This window comes from Muntiacus reevesi, chromosome 15, assembly GCF_963930625.1.
Source record: "Muntiacus reevesi chromosome 15, mMunRee1.1, whole genome shotgun sequence".
Taxonomy (NCBI): Eukaryota; Metazoa; Chordata; class Mammalia; order Artiodactyla; family Cervidae; genus Muntiacus; species Muntiacus reevesi.
The window spans coordinates 64801889-64821307 of record NC_089263.1 but is presented as its reverse complement, the minus strand read 5'-3'; positions in this window follow the sequence as shown (position 1 = coordinate 64821307).

Genomic DNA, 19419 nt, shown 5'->3' with positions numbered 1-19419 from the left:
ACCAGAGCCAGGCCCTTGGCCAGCAGACCCTCCTCCCTGCCCGCCCCAGCCCCTCCCAGCTGCAAAGCCCGCCTGCCTCCTGGAAGACGTCCAGCCGCTCAGCCCGTTCATCTGCCTTGTTTTTCCCAAAATCCTCCCGCAGCCCAGTCAGCCCTGACCCTACCCTCACCCCCGAGACCCCTCCACCGGCACGGAGGGCCTCGTTTCACCCACTGCCGCCCCTCTGACCTCCCAGCACGGCCTCGCCTCCCCTGGTGTGTGGGCCCCCCGCCCCACCAACGGATGCTCCAGAGATAAAGATCCTACATCCTGCTCCTGCTCCCATGGAAGTCTGAGCCCCTTGGGGCAGGGCCCTCGCCTCAGCACCAGTAACTGTGGTCTGAACACCCAGAAAGTTCTCTGAAGGAATCCCTCTGGCCTGGTCCGAAATCAGCAAGCCGGCTGCCGGGGTGGCTGTGTGTTCCTGGAGGAGTCAGCCCCTGCTGTCAGGGAGCGGGCTGTGGAGACTGGGGGAAACAACCCTCTGCTCCCCACCAGGGGCCACAATGGCCTTTTTTATTTTCTCTCTCGTTCAATGAGACAAAACTCGCCCCCCACCCCACACCCACTACAGAAGGAAGCCAGGCTGCTCCCACATTTCCAGGCTCTGCCCCTTGGCCATCAGAACAGCTTTCAGGAACACCCCCACCCTCTCCACCCCCCTAACCCCCACACACACCCCCACACCCCAACCCATGCCCACCAAATTCAGGACTTTCTATTTCCTTCAGATGCAGGAGGTCCTGGCCTGAAAGCAGTTTGTCAGACCTGGGAGTTGGATGGGGGCTTCTTGCCTTCATATCACCTTTGCGTTTACACATCTGCTGTGTCAGAGATATGAGCACGGTTCACAGACAGAAATGCAAATGGCCCTGCGACTTCCCCATAATAAGAGAAATGCAAGCGCAGGCCAGACCAGATACCATTTCCCACCTATCAGATTGGCGAAAATTCACAAGTCTAACAGCGTTTTGCTGGCGAGGCTGTGGGGAAGGGGCGCCCTTAGACAAAGCTGGAGGAGCAGAAAGGCCCAGCTCCCACCCAGGGAGACGGACAAAATGTGACAAAGCTGCAAAATGCAATTACCCTTTCTGACAGCCACCTGCTGCAAGGAATCTGCCTCAGACACACACAGGGGAGCACCCAGAGCCGTGGGACTGTCAGTAACAGCAGAAGACTGGGTCTCCCCGTGCACCCGGCATCAGGGAGCTGACTGGTGGCTGAACAGAATGTGTCCCCAGGATGGACCAGCGTCCCCGGAAATGTGAAATGAGAAGGCTCTGTGCGTCCCACTGAGGTCTGTTCAAAAGCAAGGTGCTGAACTGTGAGATTCCTGTCACCTTTATTCAAGAAAACAGGAGAACAAATCCAAACTGAATGGAAATAGTCACAGATAAGGGAGATGGGGGCAGGCAGGGAAACCCAGCTTCTCCAAACGTGCCGTTCCATGTTGTTTGGACTTCAGAATCTTGTAAATATTTCAAAAAACTATAAGACCAAAATCAAATCACAGAACTTCTGCTCTGTGACAGACGCCGTTCAGAGAGAAAAGTTAAGTCACAGACATGTCACAGAAAATCTTTGCAAAACACCTGAGAGATGACTGATGTCAGAAATGCAGCCTGGCTTTGGTACCCGCCGGCCCTGCGTCCGAGGAGTCAGCCCCAAACCCCGGATCAAAACGGTTTTCTTTTAATTCAGTAAAATTCCAAAAAGCAAAAGAATGAATTTGCTCCTCACCAACACCTACGTACCTATCATTTACACATCTTTAGGGAGAGGTCACAGGTTGCACACACCACTTTATAGAAGGGACTCGAGTGGCCATGGACTTGGGCATCTGGAGGTGGGATTGGGGGGCAGTTCTGGAACCAGTTCCCTGTGGATATCTTCTATGACCATTTACAGAAATACTTAAGACCTGGGAACTTTCTGGCAGTCCAGTGGCTAAGACGCCATGCTTCCACTGTAGAGGGCATGGGTTCAAACCCTGGTCAGAGAAGTAAGATCCTGAAGGCCACACAGCGCAGCCAATAGAGGGGAAACACTTAAAACCCAACAATAAGGAGACAAAAAGCCCAATAAAGCAGGGGCTAAAGCCCTCATAGACACGTCATCAGAGGATATACAGGTGGAAGTAAGTACATGAGAAAATGCTTGATACTATGTCGTGAGGTGATTGCAAATTAAAGCAGCAAGGAGCTACCGCTCCACACCTATTAAAGTGGCAAATGTCCGGAATGCCGACAACATCGGACGCTGGCGGGGATGTGGGGCAACTGGAACTCTCATTTGTTGTGGGTACAACGCTGCTCTGGAGGACAAATCAGTGATTTTGTGAAAAGCTAACCTTACTCGTACAATGCGATCCAGCAATTATGCTCCTTGATCTTTACACAAAGGAGATGAAAACATCCGTTATGACAAAACCCAGCACCCAATGTTTATCGCAGCTTTATTCTTAATTGCCAAACCTTTGAAGCAACCAAGATGCCTTCAATAGGTGAATGAATAAGCAAACTGAAACCTCCAAACAATGGAATAGGTTCCAGCCCTGAAACGAAATGAACTATCAAGCCGTGAAAAGTCATTGCACATGGCCAAGTGAAAGAAGCCAATCGGAAAAGGCTCCATGCTGTGTGATTCCAGCTAGGACATTCTGGAAAAGGCAGCCCGATGGAGTCAGTGAAAAGAGCGCACCGGGGCTAGGGGCTGCGGCGGCGCCCAGGCAGCGCACAGAGCGTTTGGGGAAGGGGAGCTGCTCTGTGGGGTTCCGTGAGACCGGCCGCCTGTCGCCGCGTTTGTCAGAGCCCAGAACACAGAACGGACAGCACCGCGTGGGCCCGACTGTAGGCTCTGCCCCTTGGGCGACCGAGATGGGTCAGGACAGGTGTCTTTCATAACACATGAACCACACTGACGCAGACGTTAATAACAGGGGGATGATAGGGGCTGGGGAGGGGCACGTGAGAATGCCGTGCTTTCTCATCAGTTTTTCTGTAAACCTAAAACAGCTTTTTTTAAAAGTCTATTAGAAAAAATTAAAATGAAATGCAAAAAAATTAAATTGTAATAATAAAGCAATCTCTAAAAATCAAAATGAAAAAATAAAATGAATCTGTGTGTCAAGTCAGTAGCTCTATCACACAGAGGAGATTTATTTTGAGTGACTTTAAAACACGGTCATTTGACTATCCCAATTGGGACATACCCGAAGGACAAAAATAGCAATAAAGAAATATTCATATATATATATATATATATATATATACATATATATGATAAGATAGGTAGGTAGATAGATAGATGAGTCAGCTATCTACTGCTGTGTAACAAACCTCCCCAGAGCTTTATGGATTAAAGCAGTGACTTATTATTTCTCACAATTCCATGGGTTGCATGGCCAGGTCCCCTCCTCTTGGACTTGGACTCTTGTGTGGCCGTGGTCACCTGCAAGCCCAGCTGGGCTGGACGGCCCAGGATGGCCTACTCTCCGTGTCTAGGAGGAGGTGGCTGTTGAGGGGACACTCCAAGCAGCCCCTTATACTCTGGTGTCCACCAGAAGCAGTGCCTGTCTTACCCTGCAGTGGGCTTGAGTCAGGTCCCTGCATTAAGCCACACAGCAGCGTCCCAAGAAAGTGAAGGTGGCAGCGGCAAGGCCTCTTAGGGTTTGGCCTCAAAAGTGCACGTTATCCTTCCACTTTATCCTATTGGTCAGCACAAGTCACAAGGCCAGCCCAAATTCAGGAAGTGAGGATCAGTCCCACTTCTGTTCAGGCTTATTGTTGTTCAGTGGCTAAGTTGGGTCTGACTCTTGCAACCCCGTGGACTGCAACATACCAGGCTCCTCTGTCCTCCGCTATCTCCTGGAGTTTGTCAAATTCATGTCCATCGAGTCGGTGATGCCATCCAACCATCTCATCCTCTGACCCTCCCCCCTTCTCCTTTGGCCTTCAGTCCTTCCCAGCATCAGGGTCTTTTCCAGTGAGTTTGCTCTTTGCATCAGGTGGCCCAAGTATTAAAGTTTCAGCTTCAGTATCAGTCCTTCCAATGAATATTCAGGGTTGATTTCCTTTAGGATTGACTGGCTTGGTCTCCTTGCAGCCCAAGGAACTCACAAGCATCTTCTCCAACACCACAATTCCAAAGCATCAATTCTTTGGCAGTCAACCTTCTTTATGGTCCAACTCTCGCATCCATATGTAACTACTGAAAAAACAGCTTTGACTATATGGACCTTTTTCAGCAAAGTAATGTCTTTGCTTTTTAATACACTGTTTAGGTTTGTCATAGCATTCCTTCCAATGAGAAGGCATCTTTGAATTTCATGGATGGGGTCACCATCCACAGTGATTTTGGAGCCCAAGAAAATAAAATCTGTCACCACTTGCACTTTTTCCCCATCTATTTGCTGTGAACTGGTGAGACAAGAAGCCATGATCTTCCTTTTTTTTCAATGTTGAGTTTTAAGCCAACATTTTCACTTTCTTCGTTCACCCGCATCAAGAGGCTCTTTAATTCCTCTTCACTTTCTGCCATGAATGTGATATCATCTGGATATCGAGACTTTGATATTTCTCCAGACAGTCTTGATTCCAGCTTGTGATTCATCCAGCCTGGCATTTTGAATGATGTTCTCTGCATAGACGTTAAATAAGCAGGGTGACAATATACAACCTTGTCCTGCTCCTTTCCCAGTTTTGAACCAGCCCAATGTTCCATGTCCAGTTCTAACTGTTGCTTCTTGACCTGCATATAGGTTTCTCAGGAGACAGGTCAGGTGGTCTGGTATTCACATCTCTTTAAGAATTCCCCACAGTTTGTTGTGATCCACACAGTCAAAAGCTTTGGCATAGTCAACGAAGCAGAAGTAGATATTTTTCTGGAATCCCCTTGCTTTCTCTATGATCCAACAGATGTTGGCTATTTGATCTCTGGTTCCTCTGCCTTTTCTAAACCCAGCTTGTACATCTAGACACTCTCAGTTCACACACTGCTGAAGCCGAGCTTGAAGGAGTTTGAGCATTACCTTGCTGGCATGTGAAATGAGCACAGGTGTACAGTAGCTAGTACATTTTTGGCATTGCCCTTCTTTGGGATTGGAATGAAAACTGACCTTTTCCAGCTCTGTAACCACTGCTGAGTTTTCCAAATTTACTGACATTTTGAGTGCAGCACTTTCACAGCATCATTTTTTAAAATTTGAAATAGCTCACCTGGAATTCTGTCACCTCCACTAGCTTTGTTTGTAGTAATGCTTCCTAAGCCCCCCTTGACTTCATGCTCCAGGATGAGAGTCCTAGTTGAGTGACCACACCATTATCCAGGTCAGTAAGACCTTTTAGTATAGTTCTTCTGTGTATTCTTGCCACCTCTTCTTAATCTTCTCTGCTTCCATTAGGTCCTTACCATTTCTGTTCTTTATCGTGCCCATCCTTGCATGAAATTTTCCTTTGATATTTCCAATTTTCTTGAAGAGATTTCTAGTCTTTCCCATTCTATCTTTTCCCTCTATTTCTTTCCATTGTTCATTTAAGAAGGCCTTCTTGGCTCTCCTTGCTATTCTCTGGAACTCTGCATTCAGTTGGGTATATCTTTCCTTTTCTCCCTTGCCTTTCACTTCTTTTCTCAACCATTTTTTAAAGCTTCCTCAGACCAACCACTTTGTCTTCTTGCATTTCTTTTTCTTTGGGATGGTTTTGGTCACTGCTGCCTGTACAATGTTTTAAACCTCTGTCCATAGTTCTTCAGGCACTCTGTCTATCAGATCTAATCTTTTGGATCTATTTGTCACCTCCGCTGTGTAATCATAAGGGATTTGATTTAGGTCATATATGAATGGCTTAGTGGTTTTCCCTACTTTCTTCAATTTAAGCCTGAATTTTGCAATAAGGAGCTGATGATCTGAGCCACAGAAAGCTCCAGGTCTTGTTTTTGCTGACTGTATAGAGCTTCTTCATCTTTGGCTGCAAATAATATAATCGGTCTGGTTTCGGTATTGACCACTCGGTGATGTCCACATGTAGAGTTGTCTCTTGTGTTGTTGGAAAAGGGTTTTGCTATGACTAGTGCATTCTCTTGACAAAACTCTGTTAGCCTTTGACCTGCTTCATTTTGCCCTCCAGGGCCTATTACTCCAGGTATCTCTTGACTTCCTACTTTTGCATTCCAAGCCCCTGTGATGATAAGGACATCTTTTTTGGCGTTAGCTCTAGAAAGTACTATAGGTCTCCATATATCCAGTCAACTTCCGCTTCTTTGACATAAGTGGCTGGGGACAGGCTTGTACCACTATGATGTTGAATGGTTTTCCTTGGAAATGAACCAAGATCATTGTTGATTTTCAGATGGCACCTAAGTACAGCATTTTGAACTCTTTTGTTGACTGTGATGGCAACTCCATTTCTTGTAAGGGATGCTTGCCCACAGTCGTAGATATAATGGTCATCTGAGTTAAATTCACCTTTTCCCATCCATTTTAGTTCACGGATTCCTAAGGTGTTGATGTTCAGTCTCATCATCTCCTTTTCAGCCTGGGGATAGGTTAACGTCATACCTCAAAGGCTTGGACGGGGAAATGTGGTTCTTTGGTGCCACTAACTATGACAGCCTCCTATGCTCCTCCCTCTGGTCCCCGTGATCCATGTCCCTCCCACGACTTCCAAACTCTCATCCCATCGTGGTATCAAGGTGCACCTGTGGATCAGGCTCTCCTGGGTGTGCAGGGAGTGGAGTGTGGCTCCTCTTAATGCAGGAACTTGTGAACAAAATCTGAGAGTTATCTGTCCTCCACACACCCAGTACATAGCTGTGAAGCAGGAACAGGAAACCTTCAAAGGCAATAGGCCCTCCCCTTCAAAAGGAAAGTGACAGGAAGCCCATGTAGCCTCTGCTCCAAAGCAGTTATGAAATCCAGTTTCCCCTACTTGAGGGACAAAGAAAGTTCCTTGATCAAGTCCAGTTTTTCTTCCTGGGGACGGCGTGTCTAATCCATTGTTCTCGGTTGCTCTTGCCTAAACCCTCTGAGATAGCTCTACTTGTCCCTGAGAAGTGACCATACAGGTAGCTGAGTGTCTTTTCTCAACCTGCTTCCTTCCCAAAAACCCCTTTTCATTTTGAACTGTCTTCTTTATCTAAATAGGTGGTGTTTTCAGCAATACAGTTCCTTTTAAAACTTTGTGGCTTTCCTATGAATCTAATTGAAATTTGCTTCATATTCCAAAAGCTACATTCATAGTCCTTTTCTGAGACTGATTTCTATTTTGAACCATACATGAAGCTGTTGTGAAAGGAAACCCTTAGGGTTCCCCAAATCCCTTCTGTCTGGATGTTGGGTCTGTTCAGCACTACCATAAATCTTACAAAAATCTTAATAGGCGTCCTGCAGACACTATCTTGGTTTTATCTTTGACCTCATTGCACTTTGCATGTTTTTTACCAGCTGCAAATACTGAGCATAAGGGACAGCATCATTTTCTAGCCAAGAAACCCCGAGCCTCTGCCTCCAAATTGAACAACTCCTGCTTTGGCTCCTCTCTCTTTCTCTGCCTTCTCACATGCAGCTGAAAGAAGCCAGCTGGAACCTTTACCATTCTGTCTAGAGATTTCTTTAGCCACATGCCACAAGTCTGTTTTTCCTTCCCAGCTCCATAGATGACAGTTTGTCGTTCATTCCTAAGTGACAAGGGTCACCCTTTCTCCAGCCTCCAACATTTTCCTTCACCACCTTCCCAGCTTCCACTCCCTCCAAAGCCAATGCCACGCTTCAGGTTTTTGTTAAGGTTCCACCGAACTCCAAGCACCAAACCTGTGTCATTTATTGTGGTTGCTGTCGTTCAGTCACTAGGTTGTGTCTGACTCTGCGACCGCAGTCCAGGCCCACCAGGCTCCCCTGTCCTTCACTATCTTCCAGAGTTTGCTCAAACTCACATTTACTGAGTCAGTGATGCGATCTAACCATCTCACCCTCTGCCGCTGCTGCCTTCTCCTTTTACCTTCGATCTTTCCCAGCATCAGGGTCTTTTCCAATGAGTCAGCTCTTTGAATCAGGTGGCCAAAGTGTTGGAGTTTCAGCTTCAGCATCAGTCCTTCCAATGAATATTCAGTTGATTTCCTTTAGGATTGACCTGTCTCCTTACAGTCCAAGGGACCCTCAAGAGTCTTCTCCAACACCACAATTCAAAGGCATCAATTCTTTGGTGCTCAGCCTTCTTTATGGTCCAACTCTCACATCCGCACATGACTACTGGAAAAACCATAGCTTTGACTATACAGACCTTTGTCAGCAAAATGATGTCTCTGCTTTTTAACTTATTTATTACTACCTAACAAACCACCCCAGTGTGTGGTGGCATCAAACGCTGACGACTCATACTTCTCACAATGCTGGAGATCACCTGCTGGGCTCACCTGGGCTCCCTCACCGCGTTCAGCTGGGTGTCAGGCCTACCTAGAGCTCATAGGACAGCTGGTCTACCTCCCCATGTGGTCTTTTTCATCTCAGGATTCTTTGCAGCATGGTGGTCCCAGGATCCAGAAGAGCAAAAAAACAGACTGTAAGACTTAAGGGCTCGCCTTGGAAGTCACTCCACTGCATTTTCTCGGCCAGATCACAAGATGAGCTCAGGTTCAAACCATGGGGAAACAGACTCTCCTTAAAAATCTGTGTACAAGCTCAATGTACCCCTTGTACATGATGGTTATACAGACCATGTACAGTGAGAGAAGGCCAGTAAGTAATTATGTAAGTGTTGTTAGGAACCCAGGTTCCCAGCACAAGAGGAGGAAGACATAAATGTGAAATCAGAGAAATTATATGAAAACACTCTAAACTTACCTTTAAATTGGAAATATTGGTATCAACTCATTATGTACTCTTGGGGGAAAAAAATGTGTTTCCCAGTTTTGACCACAGAAAGGTTTAGAAACAATGACTTGTCTGATCATTATGACCCCTCTTTGGTCCCCAGACGACTATCACACACACACAAGAAACTATTCTCTAGAAAAAGGAACCAGAGCTCCTGGGAGAAATGGCCAACTTGAGGTCTTGAGAAGGAAATACACCAGATGAAGCAGGGACAACTCGTCCTATCAGGAAGCAAGATGAGTGGGGTGTGGGGGGTGGGGTGGGAGGGGATACAGGTATACATATAGCTGATTCACTTCACTGTGCATCAGAAACTAATGCAACATTGTCAAGCAGTTATATTCCAATTTTATAACAGAAAAGAAAGCAAGACAACCCTCAACACCATCAGACTCAGGAGGCACCTGGGATGGCCTCCCTCTGCCCCAGGATAGGACAGTTTGCACATCAACAGAACCTACAGCTTTATCTATGCAAACGTCCTATGTGACCACAATGAAGTGAAACCAAACTCAAGTGGTCCCATAATGACACCAAGTGAAAGAGAAAGTTCTCGACCATCTTTAGAAGTTGCTAAGTTCACGGTTCATATCATGAACCGTGCTAAGTGGAATCAGATGTTGATCCTGCCTTTCTAGACGAACTGTTTGTCAGGGAAGCTAACATGCTGTCAAGGAGAATCTCTTTAATGGGAGGGTGCCGGCGTGCTGGAGGGGAGCCTGGAGTCAGCACCTCTGGCGGCTGCTCAAACATCTGGTGAGAAGCGGACGGGAAATTGATGAAGGGTGGACTGGGCTGGGGCGTGGAGCCCACTGGACAGTCCTCACGTGTGTCCAGTGAGAGAGCAGGCACCTGGGACAAGCTGCCCAGCACGCCGAGGGAGCCCCAGGGCTGCTGCCGGTTTGGGAGGCATGGGGGCCGGGGCAGAGGACAGGATGAACGCACCACGAGGGCAAGCGTGGGGAACGCTGCAGGCCAGGGCAGCTGTGTCTCCTGCAAGTCAGCGTCCAGATGTAAGAGACCATGGAGGTCACACCAGCCCATCCTAAAGGAAATCAGTCCTGAATATTCATTGGAAGGACTGACGCTGAAGCTGAAGCTCCAGTACTTTGGCCACCTGATGTGAAGAGCCCACTCATCAGAAAAGACCCTGATGACGGGAAAGACTGAAGGCAGGGGAAGGGAATGACAGATGAAGAGATGGCTGGATGGCATCACCGACTCCATGGACATGAGTTTGAGCAAGCTCCGGGAGATACCGAAGGACACGGGAGTCTGGTGTGCTGCAGTCCATGGGGTCGCAAAGAATCGGACTTGACGGAAGTCAAGAAGATGGAAGAAGACGGAAAAAGAGGTTCGAGGGACTGGCATGGAAGTAAGGAGACAGCAACGCCTCCGCCAAATGCTCTGGGTGAACCCTCGGATTCTGTTCAGACGAAACAGCTGTGAAAACCCTCTGGACAACCAGCGGATCCCCAGCTGACACGGTATTCAGTGATGCAAAGGAATTACTGTTAATATTTTTAGATGCAAAAATGGTATTGAGCTTATGTTTCAAAAGATTTCACATCTCTTAGCAGTACACAATGAGGAATTTAAATATGGAACAACTTGTTTTACAGTAACCCAGTGGGGACTCAGGGTTAAAGGTGCAGATGAAACAAATCCGACCTCTTGTTGAGAATTATCAGAGCCAGGAGATGGGGCTGAGCGTTCCGGAGCTCAACTCTCTCGAGGAAGCACTTCTATGCACACATGTGTAAGCCTCCACTGAAGCGCTGAAAAAATAAGAGAGCACTCAAAAAAAAGTAAAAAGGAGATTTGTTGTGAAACAACACCCTCCAGCTACGGAGCAGAGCTGATTTACCGGAGCTGCGGCTGGAGACGCCTGTGCAGGACTCCTGGAGACTTCTAACCCAGCAGCGGGCTCCCACACGGTGATGAGCTCAGGGGGTCTGCTGAGCCAGGCTCTGGGCCAGAGAAGCTGTTCAGAGGTGTGAACTGCATGGCTCAGAAGGCCTGGCAGCTGGGGCTTCGCCTGCTTCTAGAAGAGCCCGTCTCACCGCCCACGATGTGGACAGGCGGGAGCACCCCTAGAACTCCTCCATGTACTCTTGGAGACCGAGCGACTGCTGGGTGTGTCTCCTTCCATGCGTGTGCATGCAGACTCATGCACACTCACACATTCACGCTCATGCTCCACACAGGGTTCTGGTGTCAGGCCCCACGGGACACGGCAGCCCACACACGGTTAACCAGAGGGAGGGATGAAGACGCCATCTCTGGGAGGGGCCGCAGTGCTGAGGCAGAGCGGCAGCTGTCAACACCCTTGGTGACAGTGGGAGCCGTGGGTACCCCCAGCCTGAAGGGAGGAGGAGAGGCCCGGCCGCCAAGAGCCCGGCCTGGGGGCAGGACGTGGGAGCTAGGGCTCCGGCCACCTGCGCCACCAGCAGCACCCTTCACACCCACGGTCACGGCCAGAACGGGAGCAAGAGAGGGACATACCCCCCCCTCCCACGGGGCCTCCGCAGCGCTGACCCCACTGCGGCTGGAGGCAAGGGGTCAGACCCCAGCAAGGCGCTGGCCTTCGGGGTACAAGGAGGGCAGGTCACAGATGGGAGACCCCCCAGTCACCTGTGTGCATTCTTGATGAACACAGATGATGCTTCAGGGGGAATTAGAGCCCTTTATTGCCACCCGTGCTGGGGCGTGCTGTCCCCCGTCCAGGGCAGTAACCGTGGGTTTCCAGAGAGAGGCCCAGCCTCACCAGCCCCGCCTTGGACTGGGGCCCTCTCTCTAATCAGCGAGCTAAGCGGCATCCCGGGAGATACATCTTTGCTGGTTTTTCTGATCAGGGCCTCGGGATAAATTCCAGGCGCATCCTGTCACTGTCTCTGTGCTCACAAGAGACTTCGGAGGCAGCTCTGCACGCAGGAAGGCACCCACTCTTCTGTGCTGCTCTCGGGGCACCGAGCGGCCGCCTGCCTGCTAGGGGGTTGTCCCAAGAATTAAATGGATGGACCACTGTGGATGGGGGCGCCTCCGCAGCCCCGTGGCATTTGGAGCTTAAACCCCTGCTCCCCTGGGCCTATACTGTCCTGCCTCCAGCTCCCGGCCCCACCGCAGGCCCTGTTTCCTGGCAGGGCTCCCAGCTGAGCCCTGCGAGGGCAGTCAGTCCAGGTGGGCCCATCCGGGAAAGACCCCTTGGCTGGGCCACAGTGTGGAGTCCGGGCTTAGGTGTGGGGCTCCGATTCCCCACTGAACTTCGCAGGGCAGAACCTCCAGAACGAGGTGGGAGGTGGATCCTGAATACAACTGCCCTCCCCCCAAGACCCAGGACCCACTGAAGGAAGAGGATGCCTCGGGGACCGGAGGTCCTGATGCCATGAGCAGAGGGGGGACAAACGCCAGGTGTGGGGGTGGGAAGCCTGCTCGAGACCCAGGCTGGTGCACACTGATTTAGCTGCGGTATCATAAAGCAAAAACCTGGTTGCTATGTAATTAACTTGAAATGTAATGAGCAATAAAAATACAATTATGTTCCTGTAAGACATTAAACTCCTGGGCTTTCTTACTGCACTTGAAAGGCCCGCAGGGGTTCTCCAGGCAGAGAAGACAAAGAACCGGGCAGGGGCGCTTCCCAAACGCAGGGCCTCAGACGTGGCTGCTGGGCTGGGGGGCCGCTACCCACTCCCACCCCCGGGGTGGTGGAGCCTGTTTCAAGGACTTGGCAGGAGGCAGAGCTCTGCATGGGGGGAGCCGGGGAGCTTCGCACCTGGGATTCTTCGTCCTGAGTGCAGCCAGGAAGGGGTGAACACGCAGGCAGAGGGGCACGTGGCCTACAGCGTCCGTGCATCAGTCCCCATGAGTAGGGCACACGCTGCTCACAGCAACACCCAAGTGGGGACAAGTCGGTGTCCGTGAAGGACCGAGCAGATTCATACCACGTGGTCATCCTTACCATGGGATGGGACACGGCCCCGGAAGAGACACAGCCCTGCCTGCTCAAGCCACGTGTCAGGTGCAACAGGTCCTGGAACGTGACTCCGCTCAGCTCGGAGTGGGCCAGGCAGATCCCACAGAGACAGGATGCAGAGGGGTGGCCGCCACGGACTGGGGAGGTGGCGGAGACAGTTCAGTTCAGTTCAGTCGCTCAGTCGTGTCCGACTCTTTGCGACCCCATGAACCTCAGCACGCCAGGCCTCCCTGTCCATCATCAACTCCCGGAGTTTACCCAAACTCAGGTCCATTGAGTCGGTGATGCCATCCAACCATCTCATCCTCTGTCGCCCCCTTCTCCTCCTGCCCCCAATCCCTCCCAGCACCAGGGTCTTTTCCATTGAGTCAGTTCTTCGCATCAGGTGGCCAAAGTACTGGAGTTTCAGCTTCAGCATCAGTCCTTCCAATGAACACCCAGGACTGATCTCCTCTAAGATGGACTGGTTGGATCTCCTTGCAGTCCAAGGGTCTCTCAAGTGTCTTCTCCAACACCACTGTTCAAAAGCATCAATTCTTCGGTGCTCAGCTTTCTTCACAGTCCAACTCTGACATCCATACATGACCACTGGAAAAACCATAGCCTTGACTAGACGGACCTTTGTTGACAAAGTAATGTCTCTGCTTTTTAATATGCTGTCTAGTTTGGTTGTAACTTTCCTTCAGGGAGTAAGCATCTTTTAATTTCATTGCTGAAATCACCATCTGCAGTGATTTTGGAGCCCCCCAAAGTAAAGTCAGCCACTGTTTCCACTGTTTCCCCATCTATCTGCCATGAAGTGATGAGACCAGATAGACAGGGGAGCATCAAAACTATCTGAGAATCTACTGTAAACCATTGATGTGCACACACTGAACCTGGGTGAATGTCATGGTGTAGGAATTTCACCTAAATAAAGCCATTTTTAAAGAAAGGCTGAAGCGCAGCGTGGTGTGCACAGGATTCAGGGTGCAGAAGAGGACGTCTGGAGGTGGGAAAGGTGGAGCAGGGACCGTGTCTGCAGAGCCTCCTCTCGTCCTGTCTGGGAGCCTTCCCGCTCACAGGCCTTCGGGTGCCCAGAGCAGGGAGGCCGGAGCGGCAGACACGGGCTGTAGGTGGTCAGGGAGCGATCAGGAGGCAGAGTCCTCCTTCAGGAGGGGGCCCTCGGGCCCCACCTTGATGCCCATAATGCATCATGTACCCGGAGGCAGCCCTCACCCTCCAGGACCGCCTCAGGGGCCCGCGGGGCTAATCTCTCCATCCGCACCTGCTCACCTGCAAGCTGGATCCCTGGCCACGGAGACTCCCCCCTCCACCACGTGACCCACGTGTCTGCGAGCCCCACAGCGCCCCGGGCCCCCCGCCTGCCGTAGGAGTTCTCACGGTCCTGCCAGAAAGGTTATTAGGAAGTAGGGCCGCGCAGGGCCTGCCCACGTGAGAGAAGCCACGGTCAGCACGGCATTGTGGGGGCAGTCACGCACCCCTCCTCCCAGTGATGGTCCCCGGCAGCTGTGACCACCATCGGGATGGGCGGGAGGATGCACACGCATCGTTGCTCCCTCCCTGGGCAGGCAGACCTACCCTCTCTCCCCCGACACGGTCAGCGGAGGACCAGCGCCCGTGGCCCCAAGCTCCCTGCCGAGGAGGCTTCACGCCTCGACCCCGACAGCCTGGGACATCCCGGGGCTGGGACGAGCGCCCAGGACGGGTCAGTGAGCAAGGAGGACAGGAGCCTGAGCCCGATGCCCGCATGGGGCGGGGAGCGGAGGGAGCCGGCATCGGGCGGAGGTGGCACCCGGGCCTCCGAGCAGCATCTAGAAGGTGGGAGGCCTGGGGGCAGCGGGGTGGGCGTCAGGCTGGGGAAGACAGGAGGGAGACTCGGGTGGCCTGCTGGGGGCTGCCCAAGTGTGATACTGACAAAGCCCACGGCTGGGAAACATCATCTCCCAAGGTCATTTTTACAAGAAAGTTGTGCTGCGTGGATTTATTGCTGTGCACAGAGGAGTTTAATTACCACGTTTTAAGAGGTGTTATTATCTCTGCAGCAGGCTCTGCGAGAAACACTCCAGACCCAGCCGCTGTTCCACTGGCACAGACCACCCCCCTCCCCTGGGGACCAGGAACCACCTTCATCCTCAGGCCTTTCTCCCCCTGCGTGCCCAGGCCTGCCCCAAGACCTCTCTGACCCAGCGCAGAGAGGGGCACTTAACCCCCCTCTCTGCCCAGGGAGGCCTGAGCCCTCCGCTCGCACACCCTTGGTGGCGGGAGGCTCCCTCCCTCCCCGGGGACCAACAGCTCCTCTGCCCAGGCCCCGCCTGCAGGGCCTCGGGCCAGCATCACCTCTCTCCTGCTCTCACCTCTCACCTGACGCTGGACGCAGTCAGGCCTCACCCCCTGCCTCCCTCCTCTGAGCAGCCCTACTACCATCGGGACGGTCACCTCCTACCTTCTGGGCACGCTGCTGGCAAGGAAGCCGCCTGGGGCTGGGCTCTGGCAGCCCTGACGCGCACAGGAGTCCGGGGTCAGGCCCAGCCAGCCCAGAAAGGCGGGCCTCTGGGTGCTGAGGGCCCGACCCTGAGCCGAGGAGGAGGACATGCCTGTCCAGCTGGAACCCCATCCCCTGCCCGTCTCCTGCCACAGCGGGATCGGTCACACTGCCCTCTACACAGCCAGCTTTCCGAGTGCTTTTTCCCCTTATTTTTTAATTTGCAATTAAAGATTATCCTTGACAAACGTCCCCTGTAAAAAGGTTTCACTAATTTAAAACCCATTCTTTCCCCTGTGCGTGCGTTTTAAAGTGTGAGGAGTCTGATGAATTCTAAAGCATCTGCAGCCACTCTCTGTCAGAAGCGGGGGAGTGGGGGGTCTGTCTCCCCGCCCCCAGACTCCCCACACCCAGGGTCTCCACACGGGCCTGGGTGTCACTCATTTCAGCAGAGCCTGGGGTCCCGCAGGCAGCAGAAACCCTGGGCATGGAGACCCCTGCTGAGGACCCGCGGGGCATGCAGAGCCCCCCGCCCACGCCGGGTGGCCAGGGAGACGCCAGCCCCTAGGAGGAGGGCACGCCCACAGCGAGACTCTGACCCACGCTCGCCCCCCAGGGCCCAGCACGGCTCTCCTGGAGAGACCACAGCGGCCAGCGCTGGAAAGATCGGTCCACACCCAGGGCCCCTGAGAGGGGGCTGGAGACCCCAGGAAGATGGGCCGTGGGGGCGGAGAGGAGGGGTGTAAGCCCCGTCCTCCCCGCCTTCCTCCGCGGGGCGGGGCGGGGCGGTGAACCGGCCTCCCCGGGGTCTGCGGGTCTGAGACCGGGGCAGCAGCGGTGGGACGTGCCCATGGCCGGTGCTGTTTTCTGCTGCCCGCGCTCTGATGACACCTAGCCCAGCTGACTGCCCCCTCAGGTGGCCCAGCTTGGCACGCACGGGGGGGGACCACCTCCTCACCCCCCACCTTCGCCCAGCAACCGCTTGGCAACGTATCACCGCGTGGCCTCACCCAGGAGCAAGGCCCAACTGCTACCAAGGGAGGGAAACGGGGGTCCCAGGCAGGAGGCGGGGAGAGGCCCCAGAGAGGTGCAGGGCTGGCAGAGACGCTGGAGGAGGAAGGGGGGCCCGGCTCCCTGGGCCTCCGTCTCTCCTCCCAGCAGAAGCTGGGTGTCTCCCGGGCCGCACGCAGAGTGACCACGGCCGCGCACCCCAGGAGGCACCCCCGCCGGGGAGGTCAGGCCCGAGATGGCCCCAGCTGAGGACCCGAGGACTCCAGAGGGGACGGCCGGGGACAGCCAGAGCTCACCAGGCCGCTCTGCCCTGCACGGCCCGCGGCCCCTTGGCTCTCAAGCCAGGGGGCCCGGGGTCTTCAGAGAGCGCCCAGGATGGGCTGCCCTGCGCCTCGGTCTCCCCATCGCTCGCTCGCTCTCTCTGACCCGGTGGGATCTGCCCACAGGGGCTCACCCGCGTGTTCCTGGAGTTGGAGGTCCTGGGCTCTAAGAAGCGCAGGCAGAGACCGCCAGACCCCAGAGGAAGCTCCTGGCCGGGGGTGCGGGCCCCCGACAGGCAGGGCGGACCCGGGGACGTGGCAGCTGCTCTGTGGGCGCTCGCGGCCCTTCTGATACAGCAATCATCCATTTACCGCGTGTCATCTTTTCACCTTCTGTCCTGTTCGAGCCAACAAAGGCCTGGCCGCAGACAGCGGGCGACAAAGCGGCTGCAGCTTCCCCGTGCGGCAGCAAGAACAGGGACCCAGACGCGAGTACAGAGGCGGACAGGCATCAGCAGGGCAGGGTGGGAGCCCAGCGCGGGGGCCAAGGGGCCAGGCCCCTGCGACTCCGCAGGCAGGCGCCCGCTGTGCCCCGGGAACCGCGCTCCCCGGGGACTGGGGCCCCTTCCCCACCGGAGGCCCCGCCCAGCGCCTTGGCTGTGACGCCCCAGGGTGGGGTGGGGGGCGGGGAGACGCAGAGGTCTCTCTCCAGCGGGGCCTGGAGGGGCCCAGACTGAGCCATGGGGAGCGGGGAGCGGCTCGATCCTGTAATAACTCTCGGAACCCACTGCACTCCACCTAGGAGAGCGGGTCCCACACAGTCAGAATTGATGCTTCTGCACTGCGGTGTTGGAGAAGACTCTTCAGAACGGGATTCGGTGTGCAGGGCCCCAGGGTGGGGCCTTCCTGGCTCACAGGAAGGAATCGGTGCTTTAGACAACGCAACGCTCATTCGGAGACTGGTTTCTCTGTTGCCCGTCCCTTTGTGCCTGTTAGCGCTCACCTCCTGAGCGGGCGGCTTGCAGGGCTCACACACGTCTGTCCTGCTCTCTGAAGCCTGCCGTCACCCTGGGCCCTCTTGCAGGTGAGGCAGGGCACAGAGCAGGTCAGTCGTGTGCCCGAGGTCACACGGGAGGTCACGCAGGAGCGGAGCCCGGCCTGAGCCCAGGCTGCCTGCTCTTAACCCCTGATCTCTCAGGGCAGCGGCAGAAAGAAGCCTTAACAGTCGTGGTCTGCACGGGTCTGTCATGAAGCCGGGCCTGTCTGTCCTGAAGAGGCCGGTGCTAGGGGCTGGTCCGAGGCATTGCATCAAGCTAAACCCCTGTGGAGGCCGGAAGACAAAGGGAGGTGGCCCCCACACAAACGGCTAGGTCCCTGAGGCCACTCCTGGCTCCAGCCGGTAACTCTGACCACACCCTGAGAGACTGTTCCCCAGAGGCCCCCAGGCCTAGGGCAGGGGTGCCCCCTGGGGGGTGTAGGCTTCCCAGCCTGGGCCTCGGCTCCGGGGACCGGGAGGCTGAGAGAGGGCGGGAGACCCTCAAGGGTGCAGGCGGACCAGCCCGTGAGGTCCAGAAGCCCCCTGCTCCGGTCTGCCCTGAGGACCTGCACGGTTGCCGCCTGCTCCCGGGCCCCCCTGCCTCTGTCCTGCCCACTCTGCCCACAGAGGAAGCGGTTCTTCCAAAATGAGCCTGGGACCGGGGAGGAGGCCTCCAGAGCTCCCAGCCTGGAACAGAAACCCCCCTCAGGGCCTACAGCACTCCTCTCCAACCCCCGCCACAACCAGCAGCTGCGACCCACCCGCTCTCCAGCCTCCCAGTTCCAGCCCGGCCAGGCTCTCTCCACTGTGCTCCTCCTGGCCCCAGGCCCTTTGCACAAGCTGCTCTCTCTGCGACGGCCTCCTCTGATTACCTCAGGCCTTCTGGGGCCCCCTGTAACCCCTCCTCATTCCTCTCCAGCCCATGAAGCCAGGAACTCGGAGGGCTGCGGTCACTAGCACGGGCCTGGCCCACAGTAGATGCTCAGTGAAAACCGGCAGGCCCGCAGAAGGGAACGCACCTCCTTCTCGAAGCCACGCATGTTTCTGAGGCTGACTGTAGCTGCAGACTTTCTCCAACCCACCAACCCTTGCCCCTCCTGAATTTCCTGCCAGGCCCACGACAAAGTGACAGGCATGCATTGAGATGCTGGCGGGCCCCCCAGAAACTGCACAGCTGGTCCCCACCTAATTGAAACGTGTTCCTCTACAGAGGCCGTGGTGGGCGGTATCAGCCTGGCGCCTCTAACGAACCCATCCCTGGACTCCTCCCGCCCATGTGCTGGGCCTGCTTGCTGATGAGAAAGTGAAAACCTTTTAGAAACTAAAAACAGTACATTTGGATGGTGGGCAAACAGCCTTGAGACCCTGAAGTTCTGCAGGCAAAGCTGGGAGTGGGGAGGAGGTGGGCAGGGACCCTCCCGGGGGTCACCCAGGGCAGAGCGAGCCCTCGGCCTCCACATCTGCCCCTGCGTGGGGGTGTGGTCTGAAGCCCCCTCTCTCCCAGGATCTCTGGGTGGACGTGACCGCCACTCTTCAGGGAGCCAGGGGTGGGGCGGGGGAGGGTGATGCAGGCCCTGCCTTGGGGGCAGGCTGGGAGTCAGGCGGGATATCCGCATCTCAGCAGAGGCACCAGGGGTCTCAGGGACCCCGCCCCTGCCCGAAGCCCTCACAGCCCGTGCTCATCAGATTTAACTCTGAATTTCTGACCCAGGGGGTGCCTGCAGAGGGGGGCCGACAGGTGGC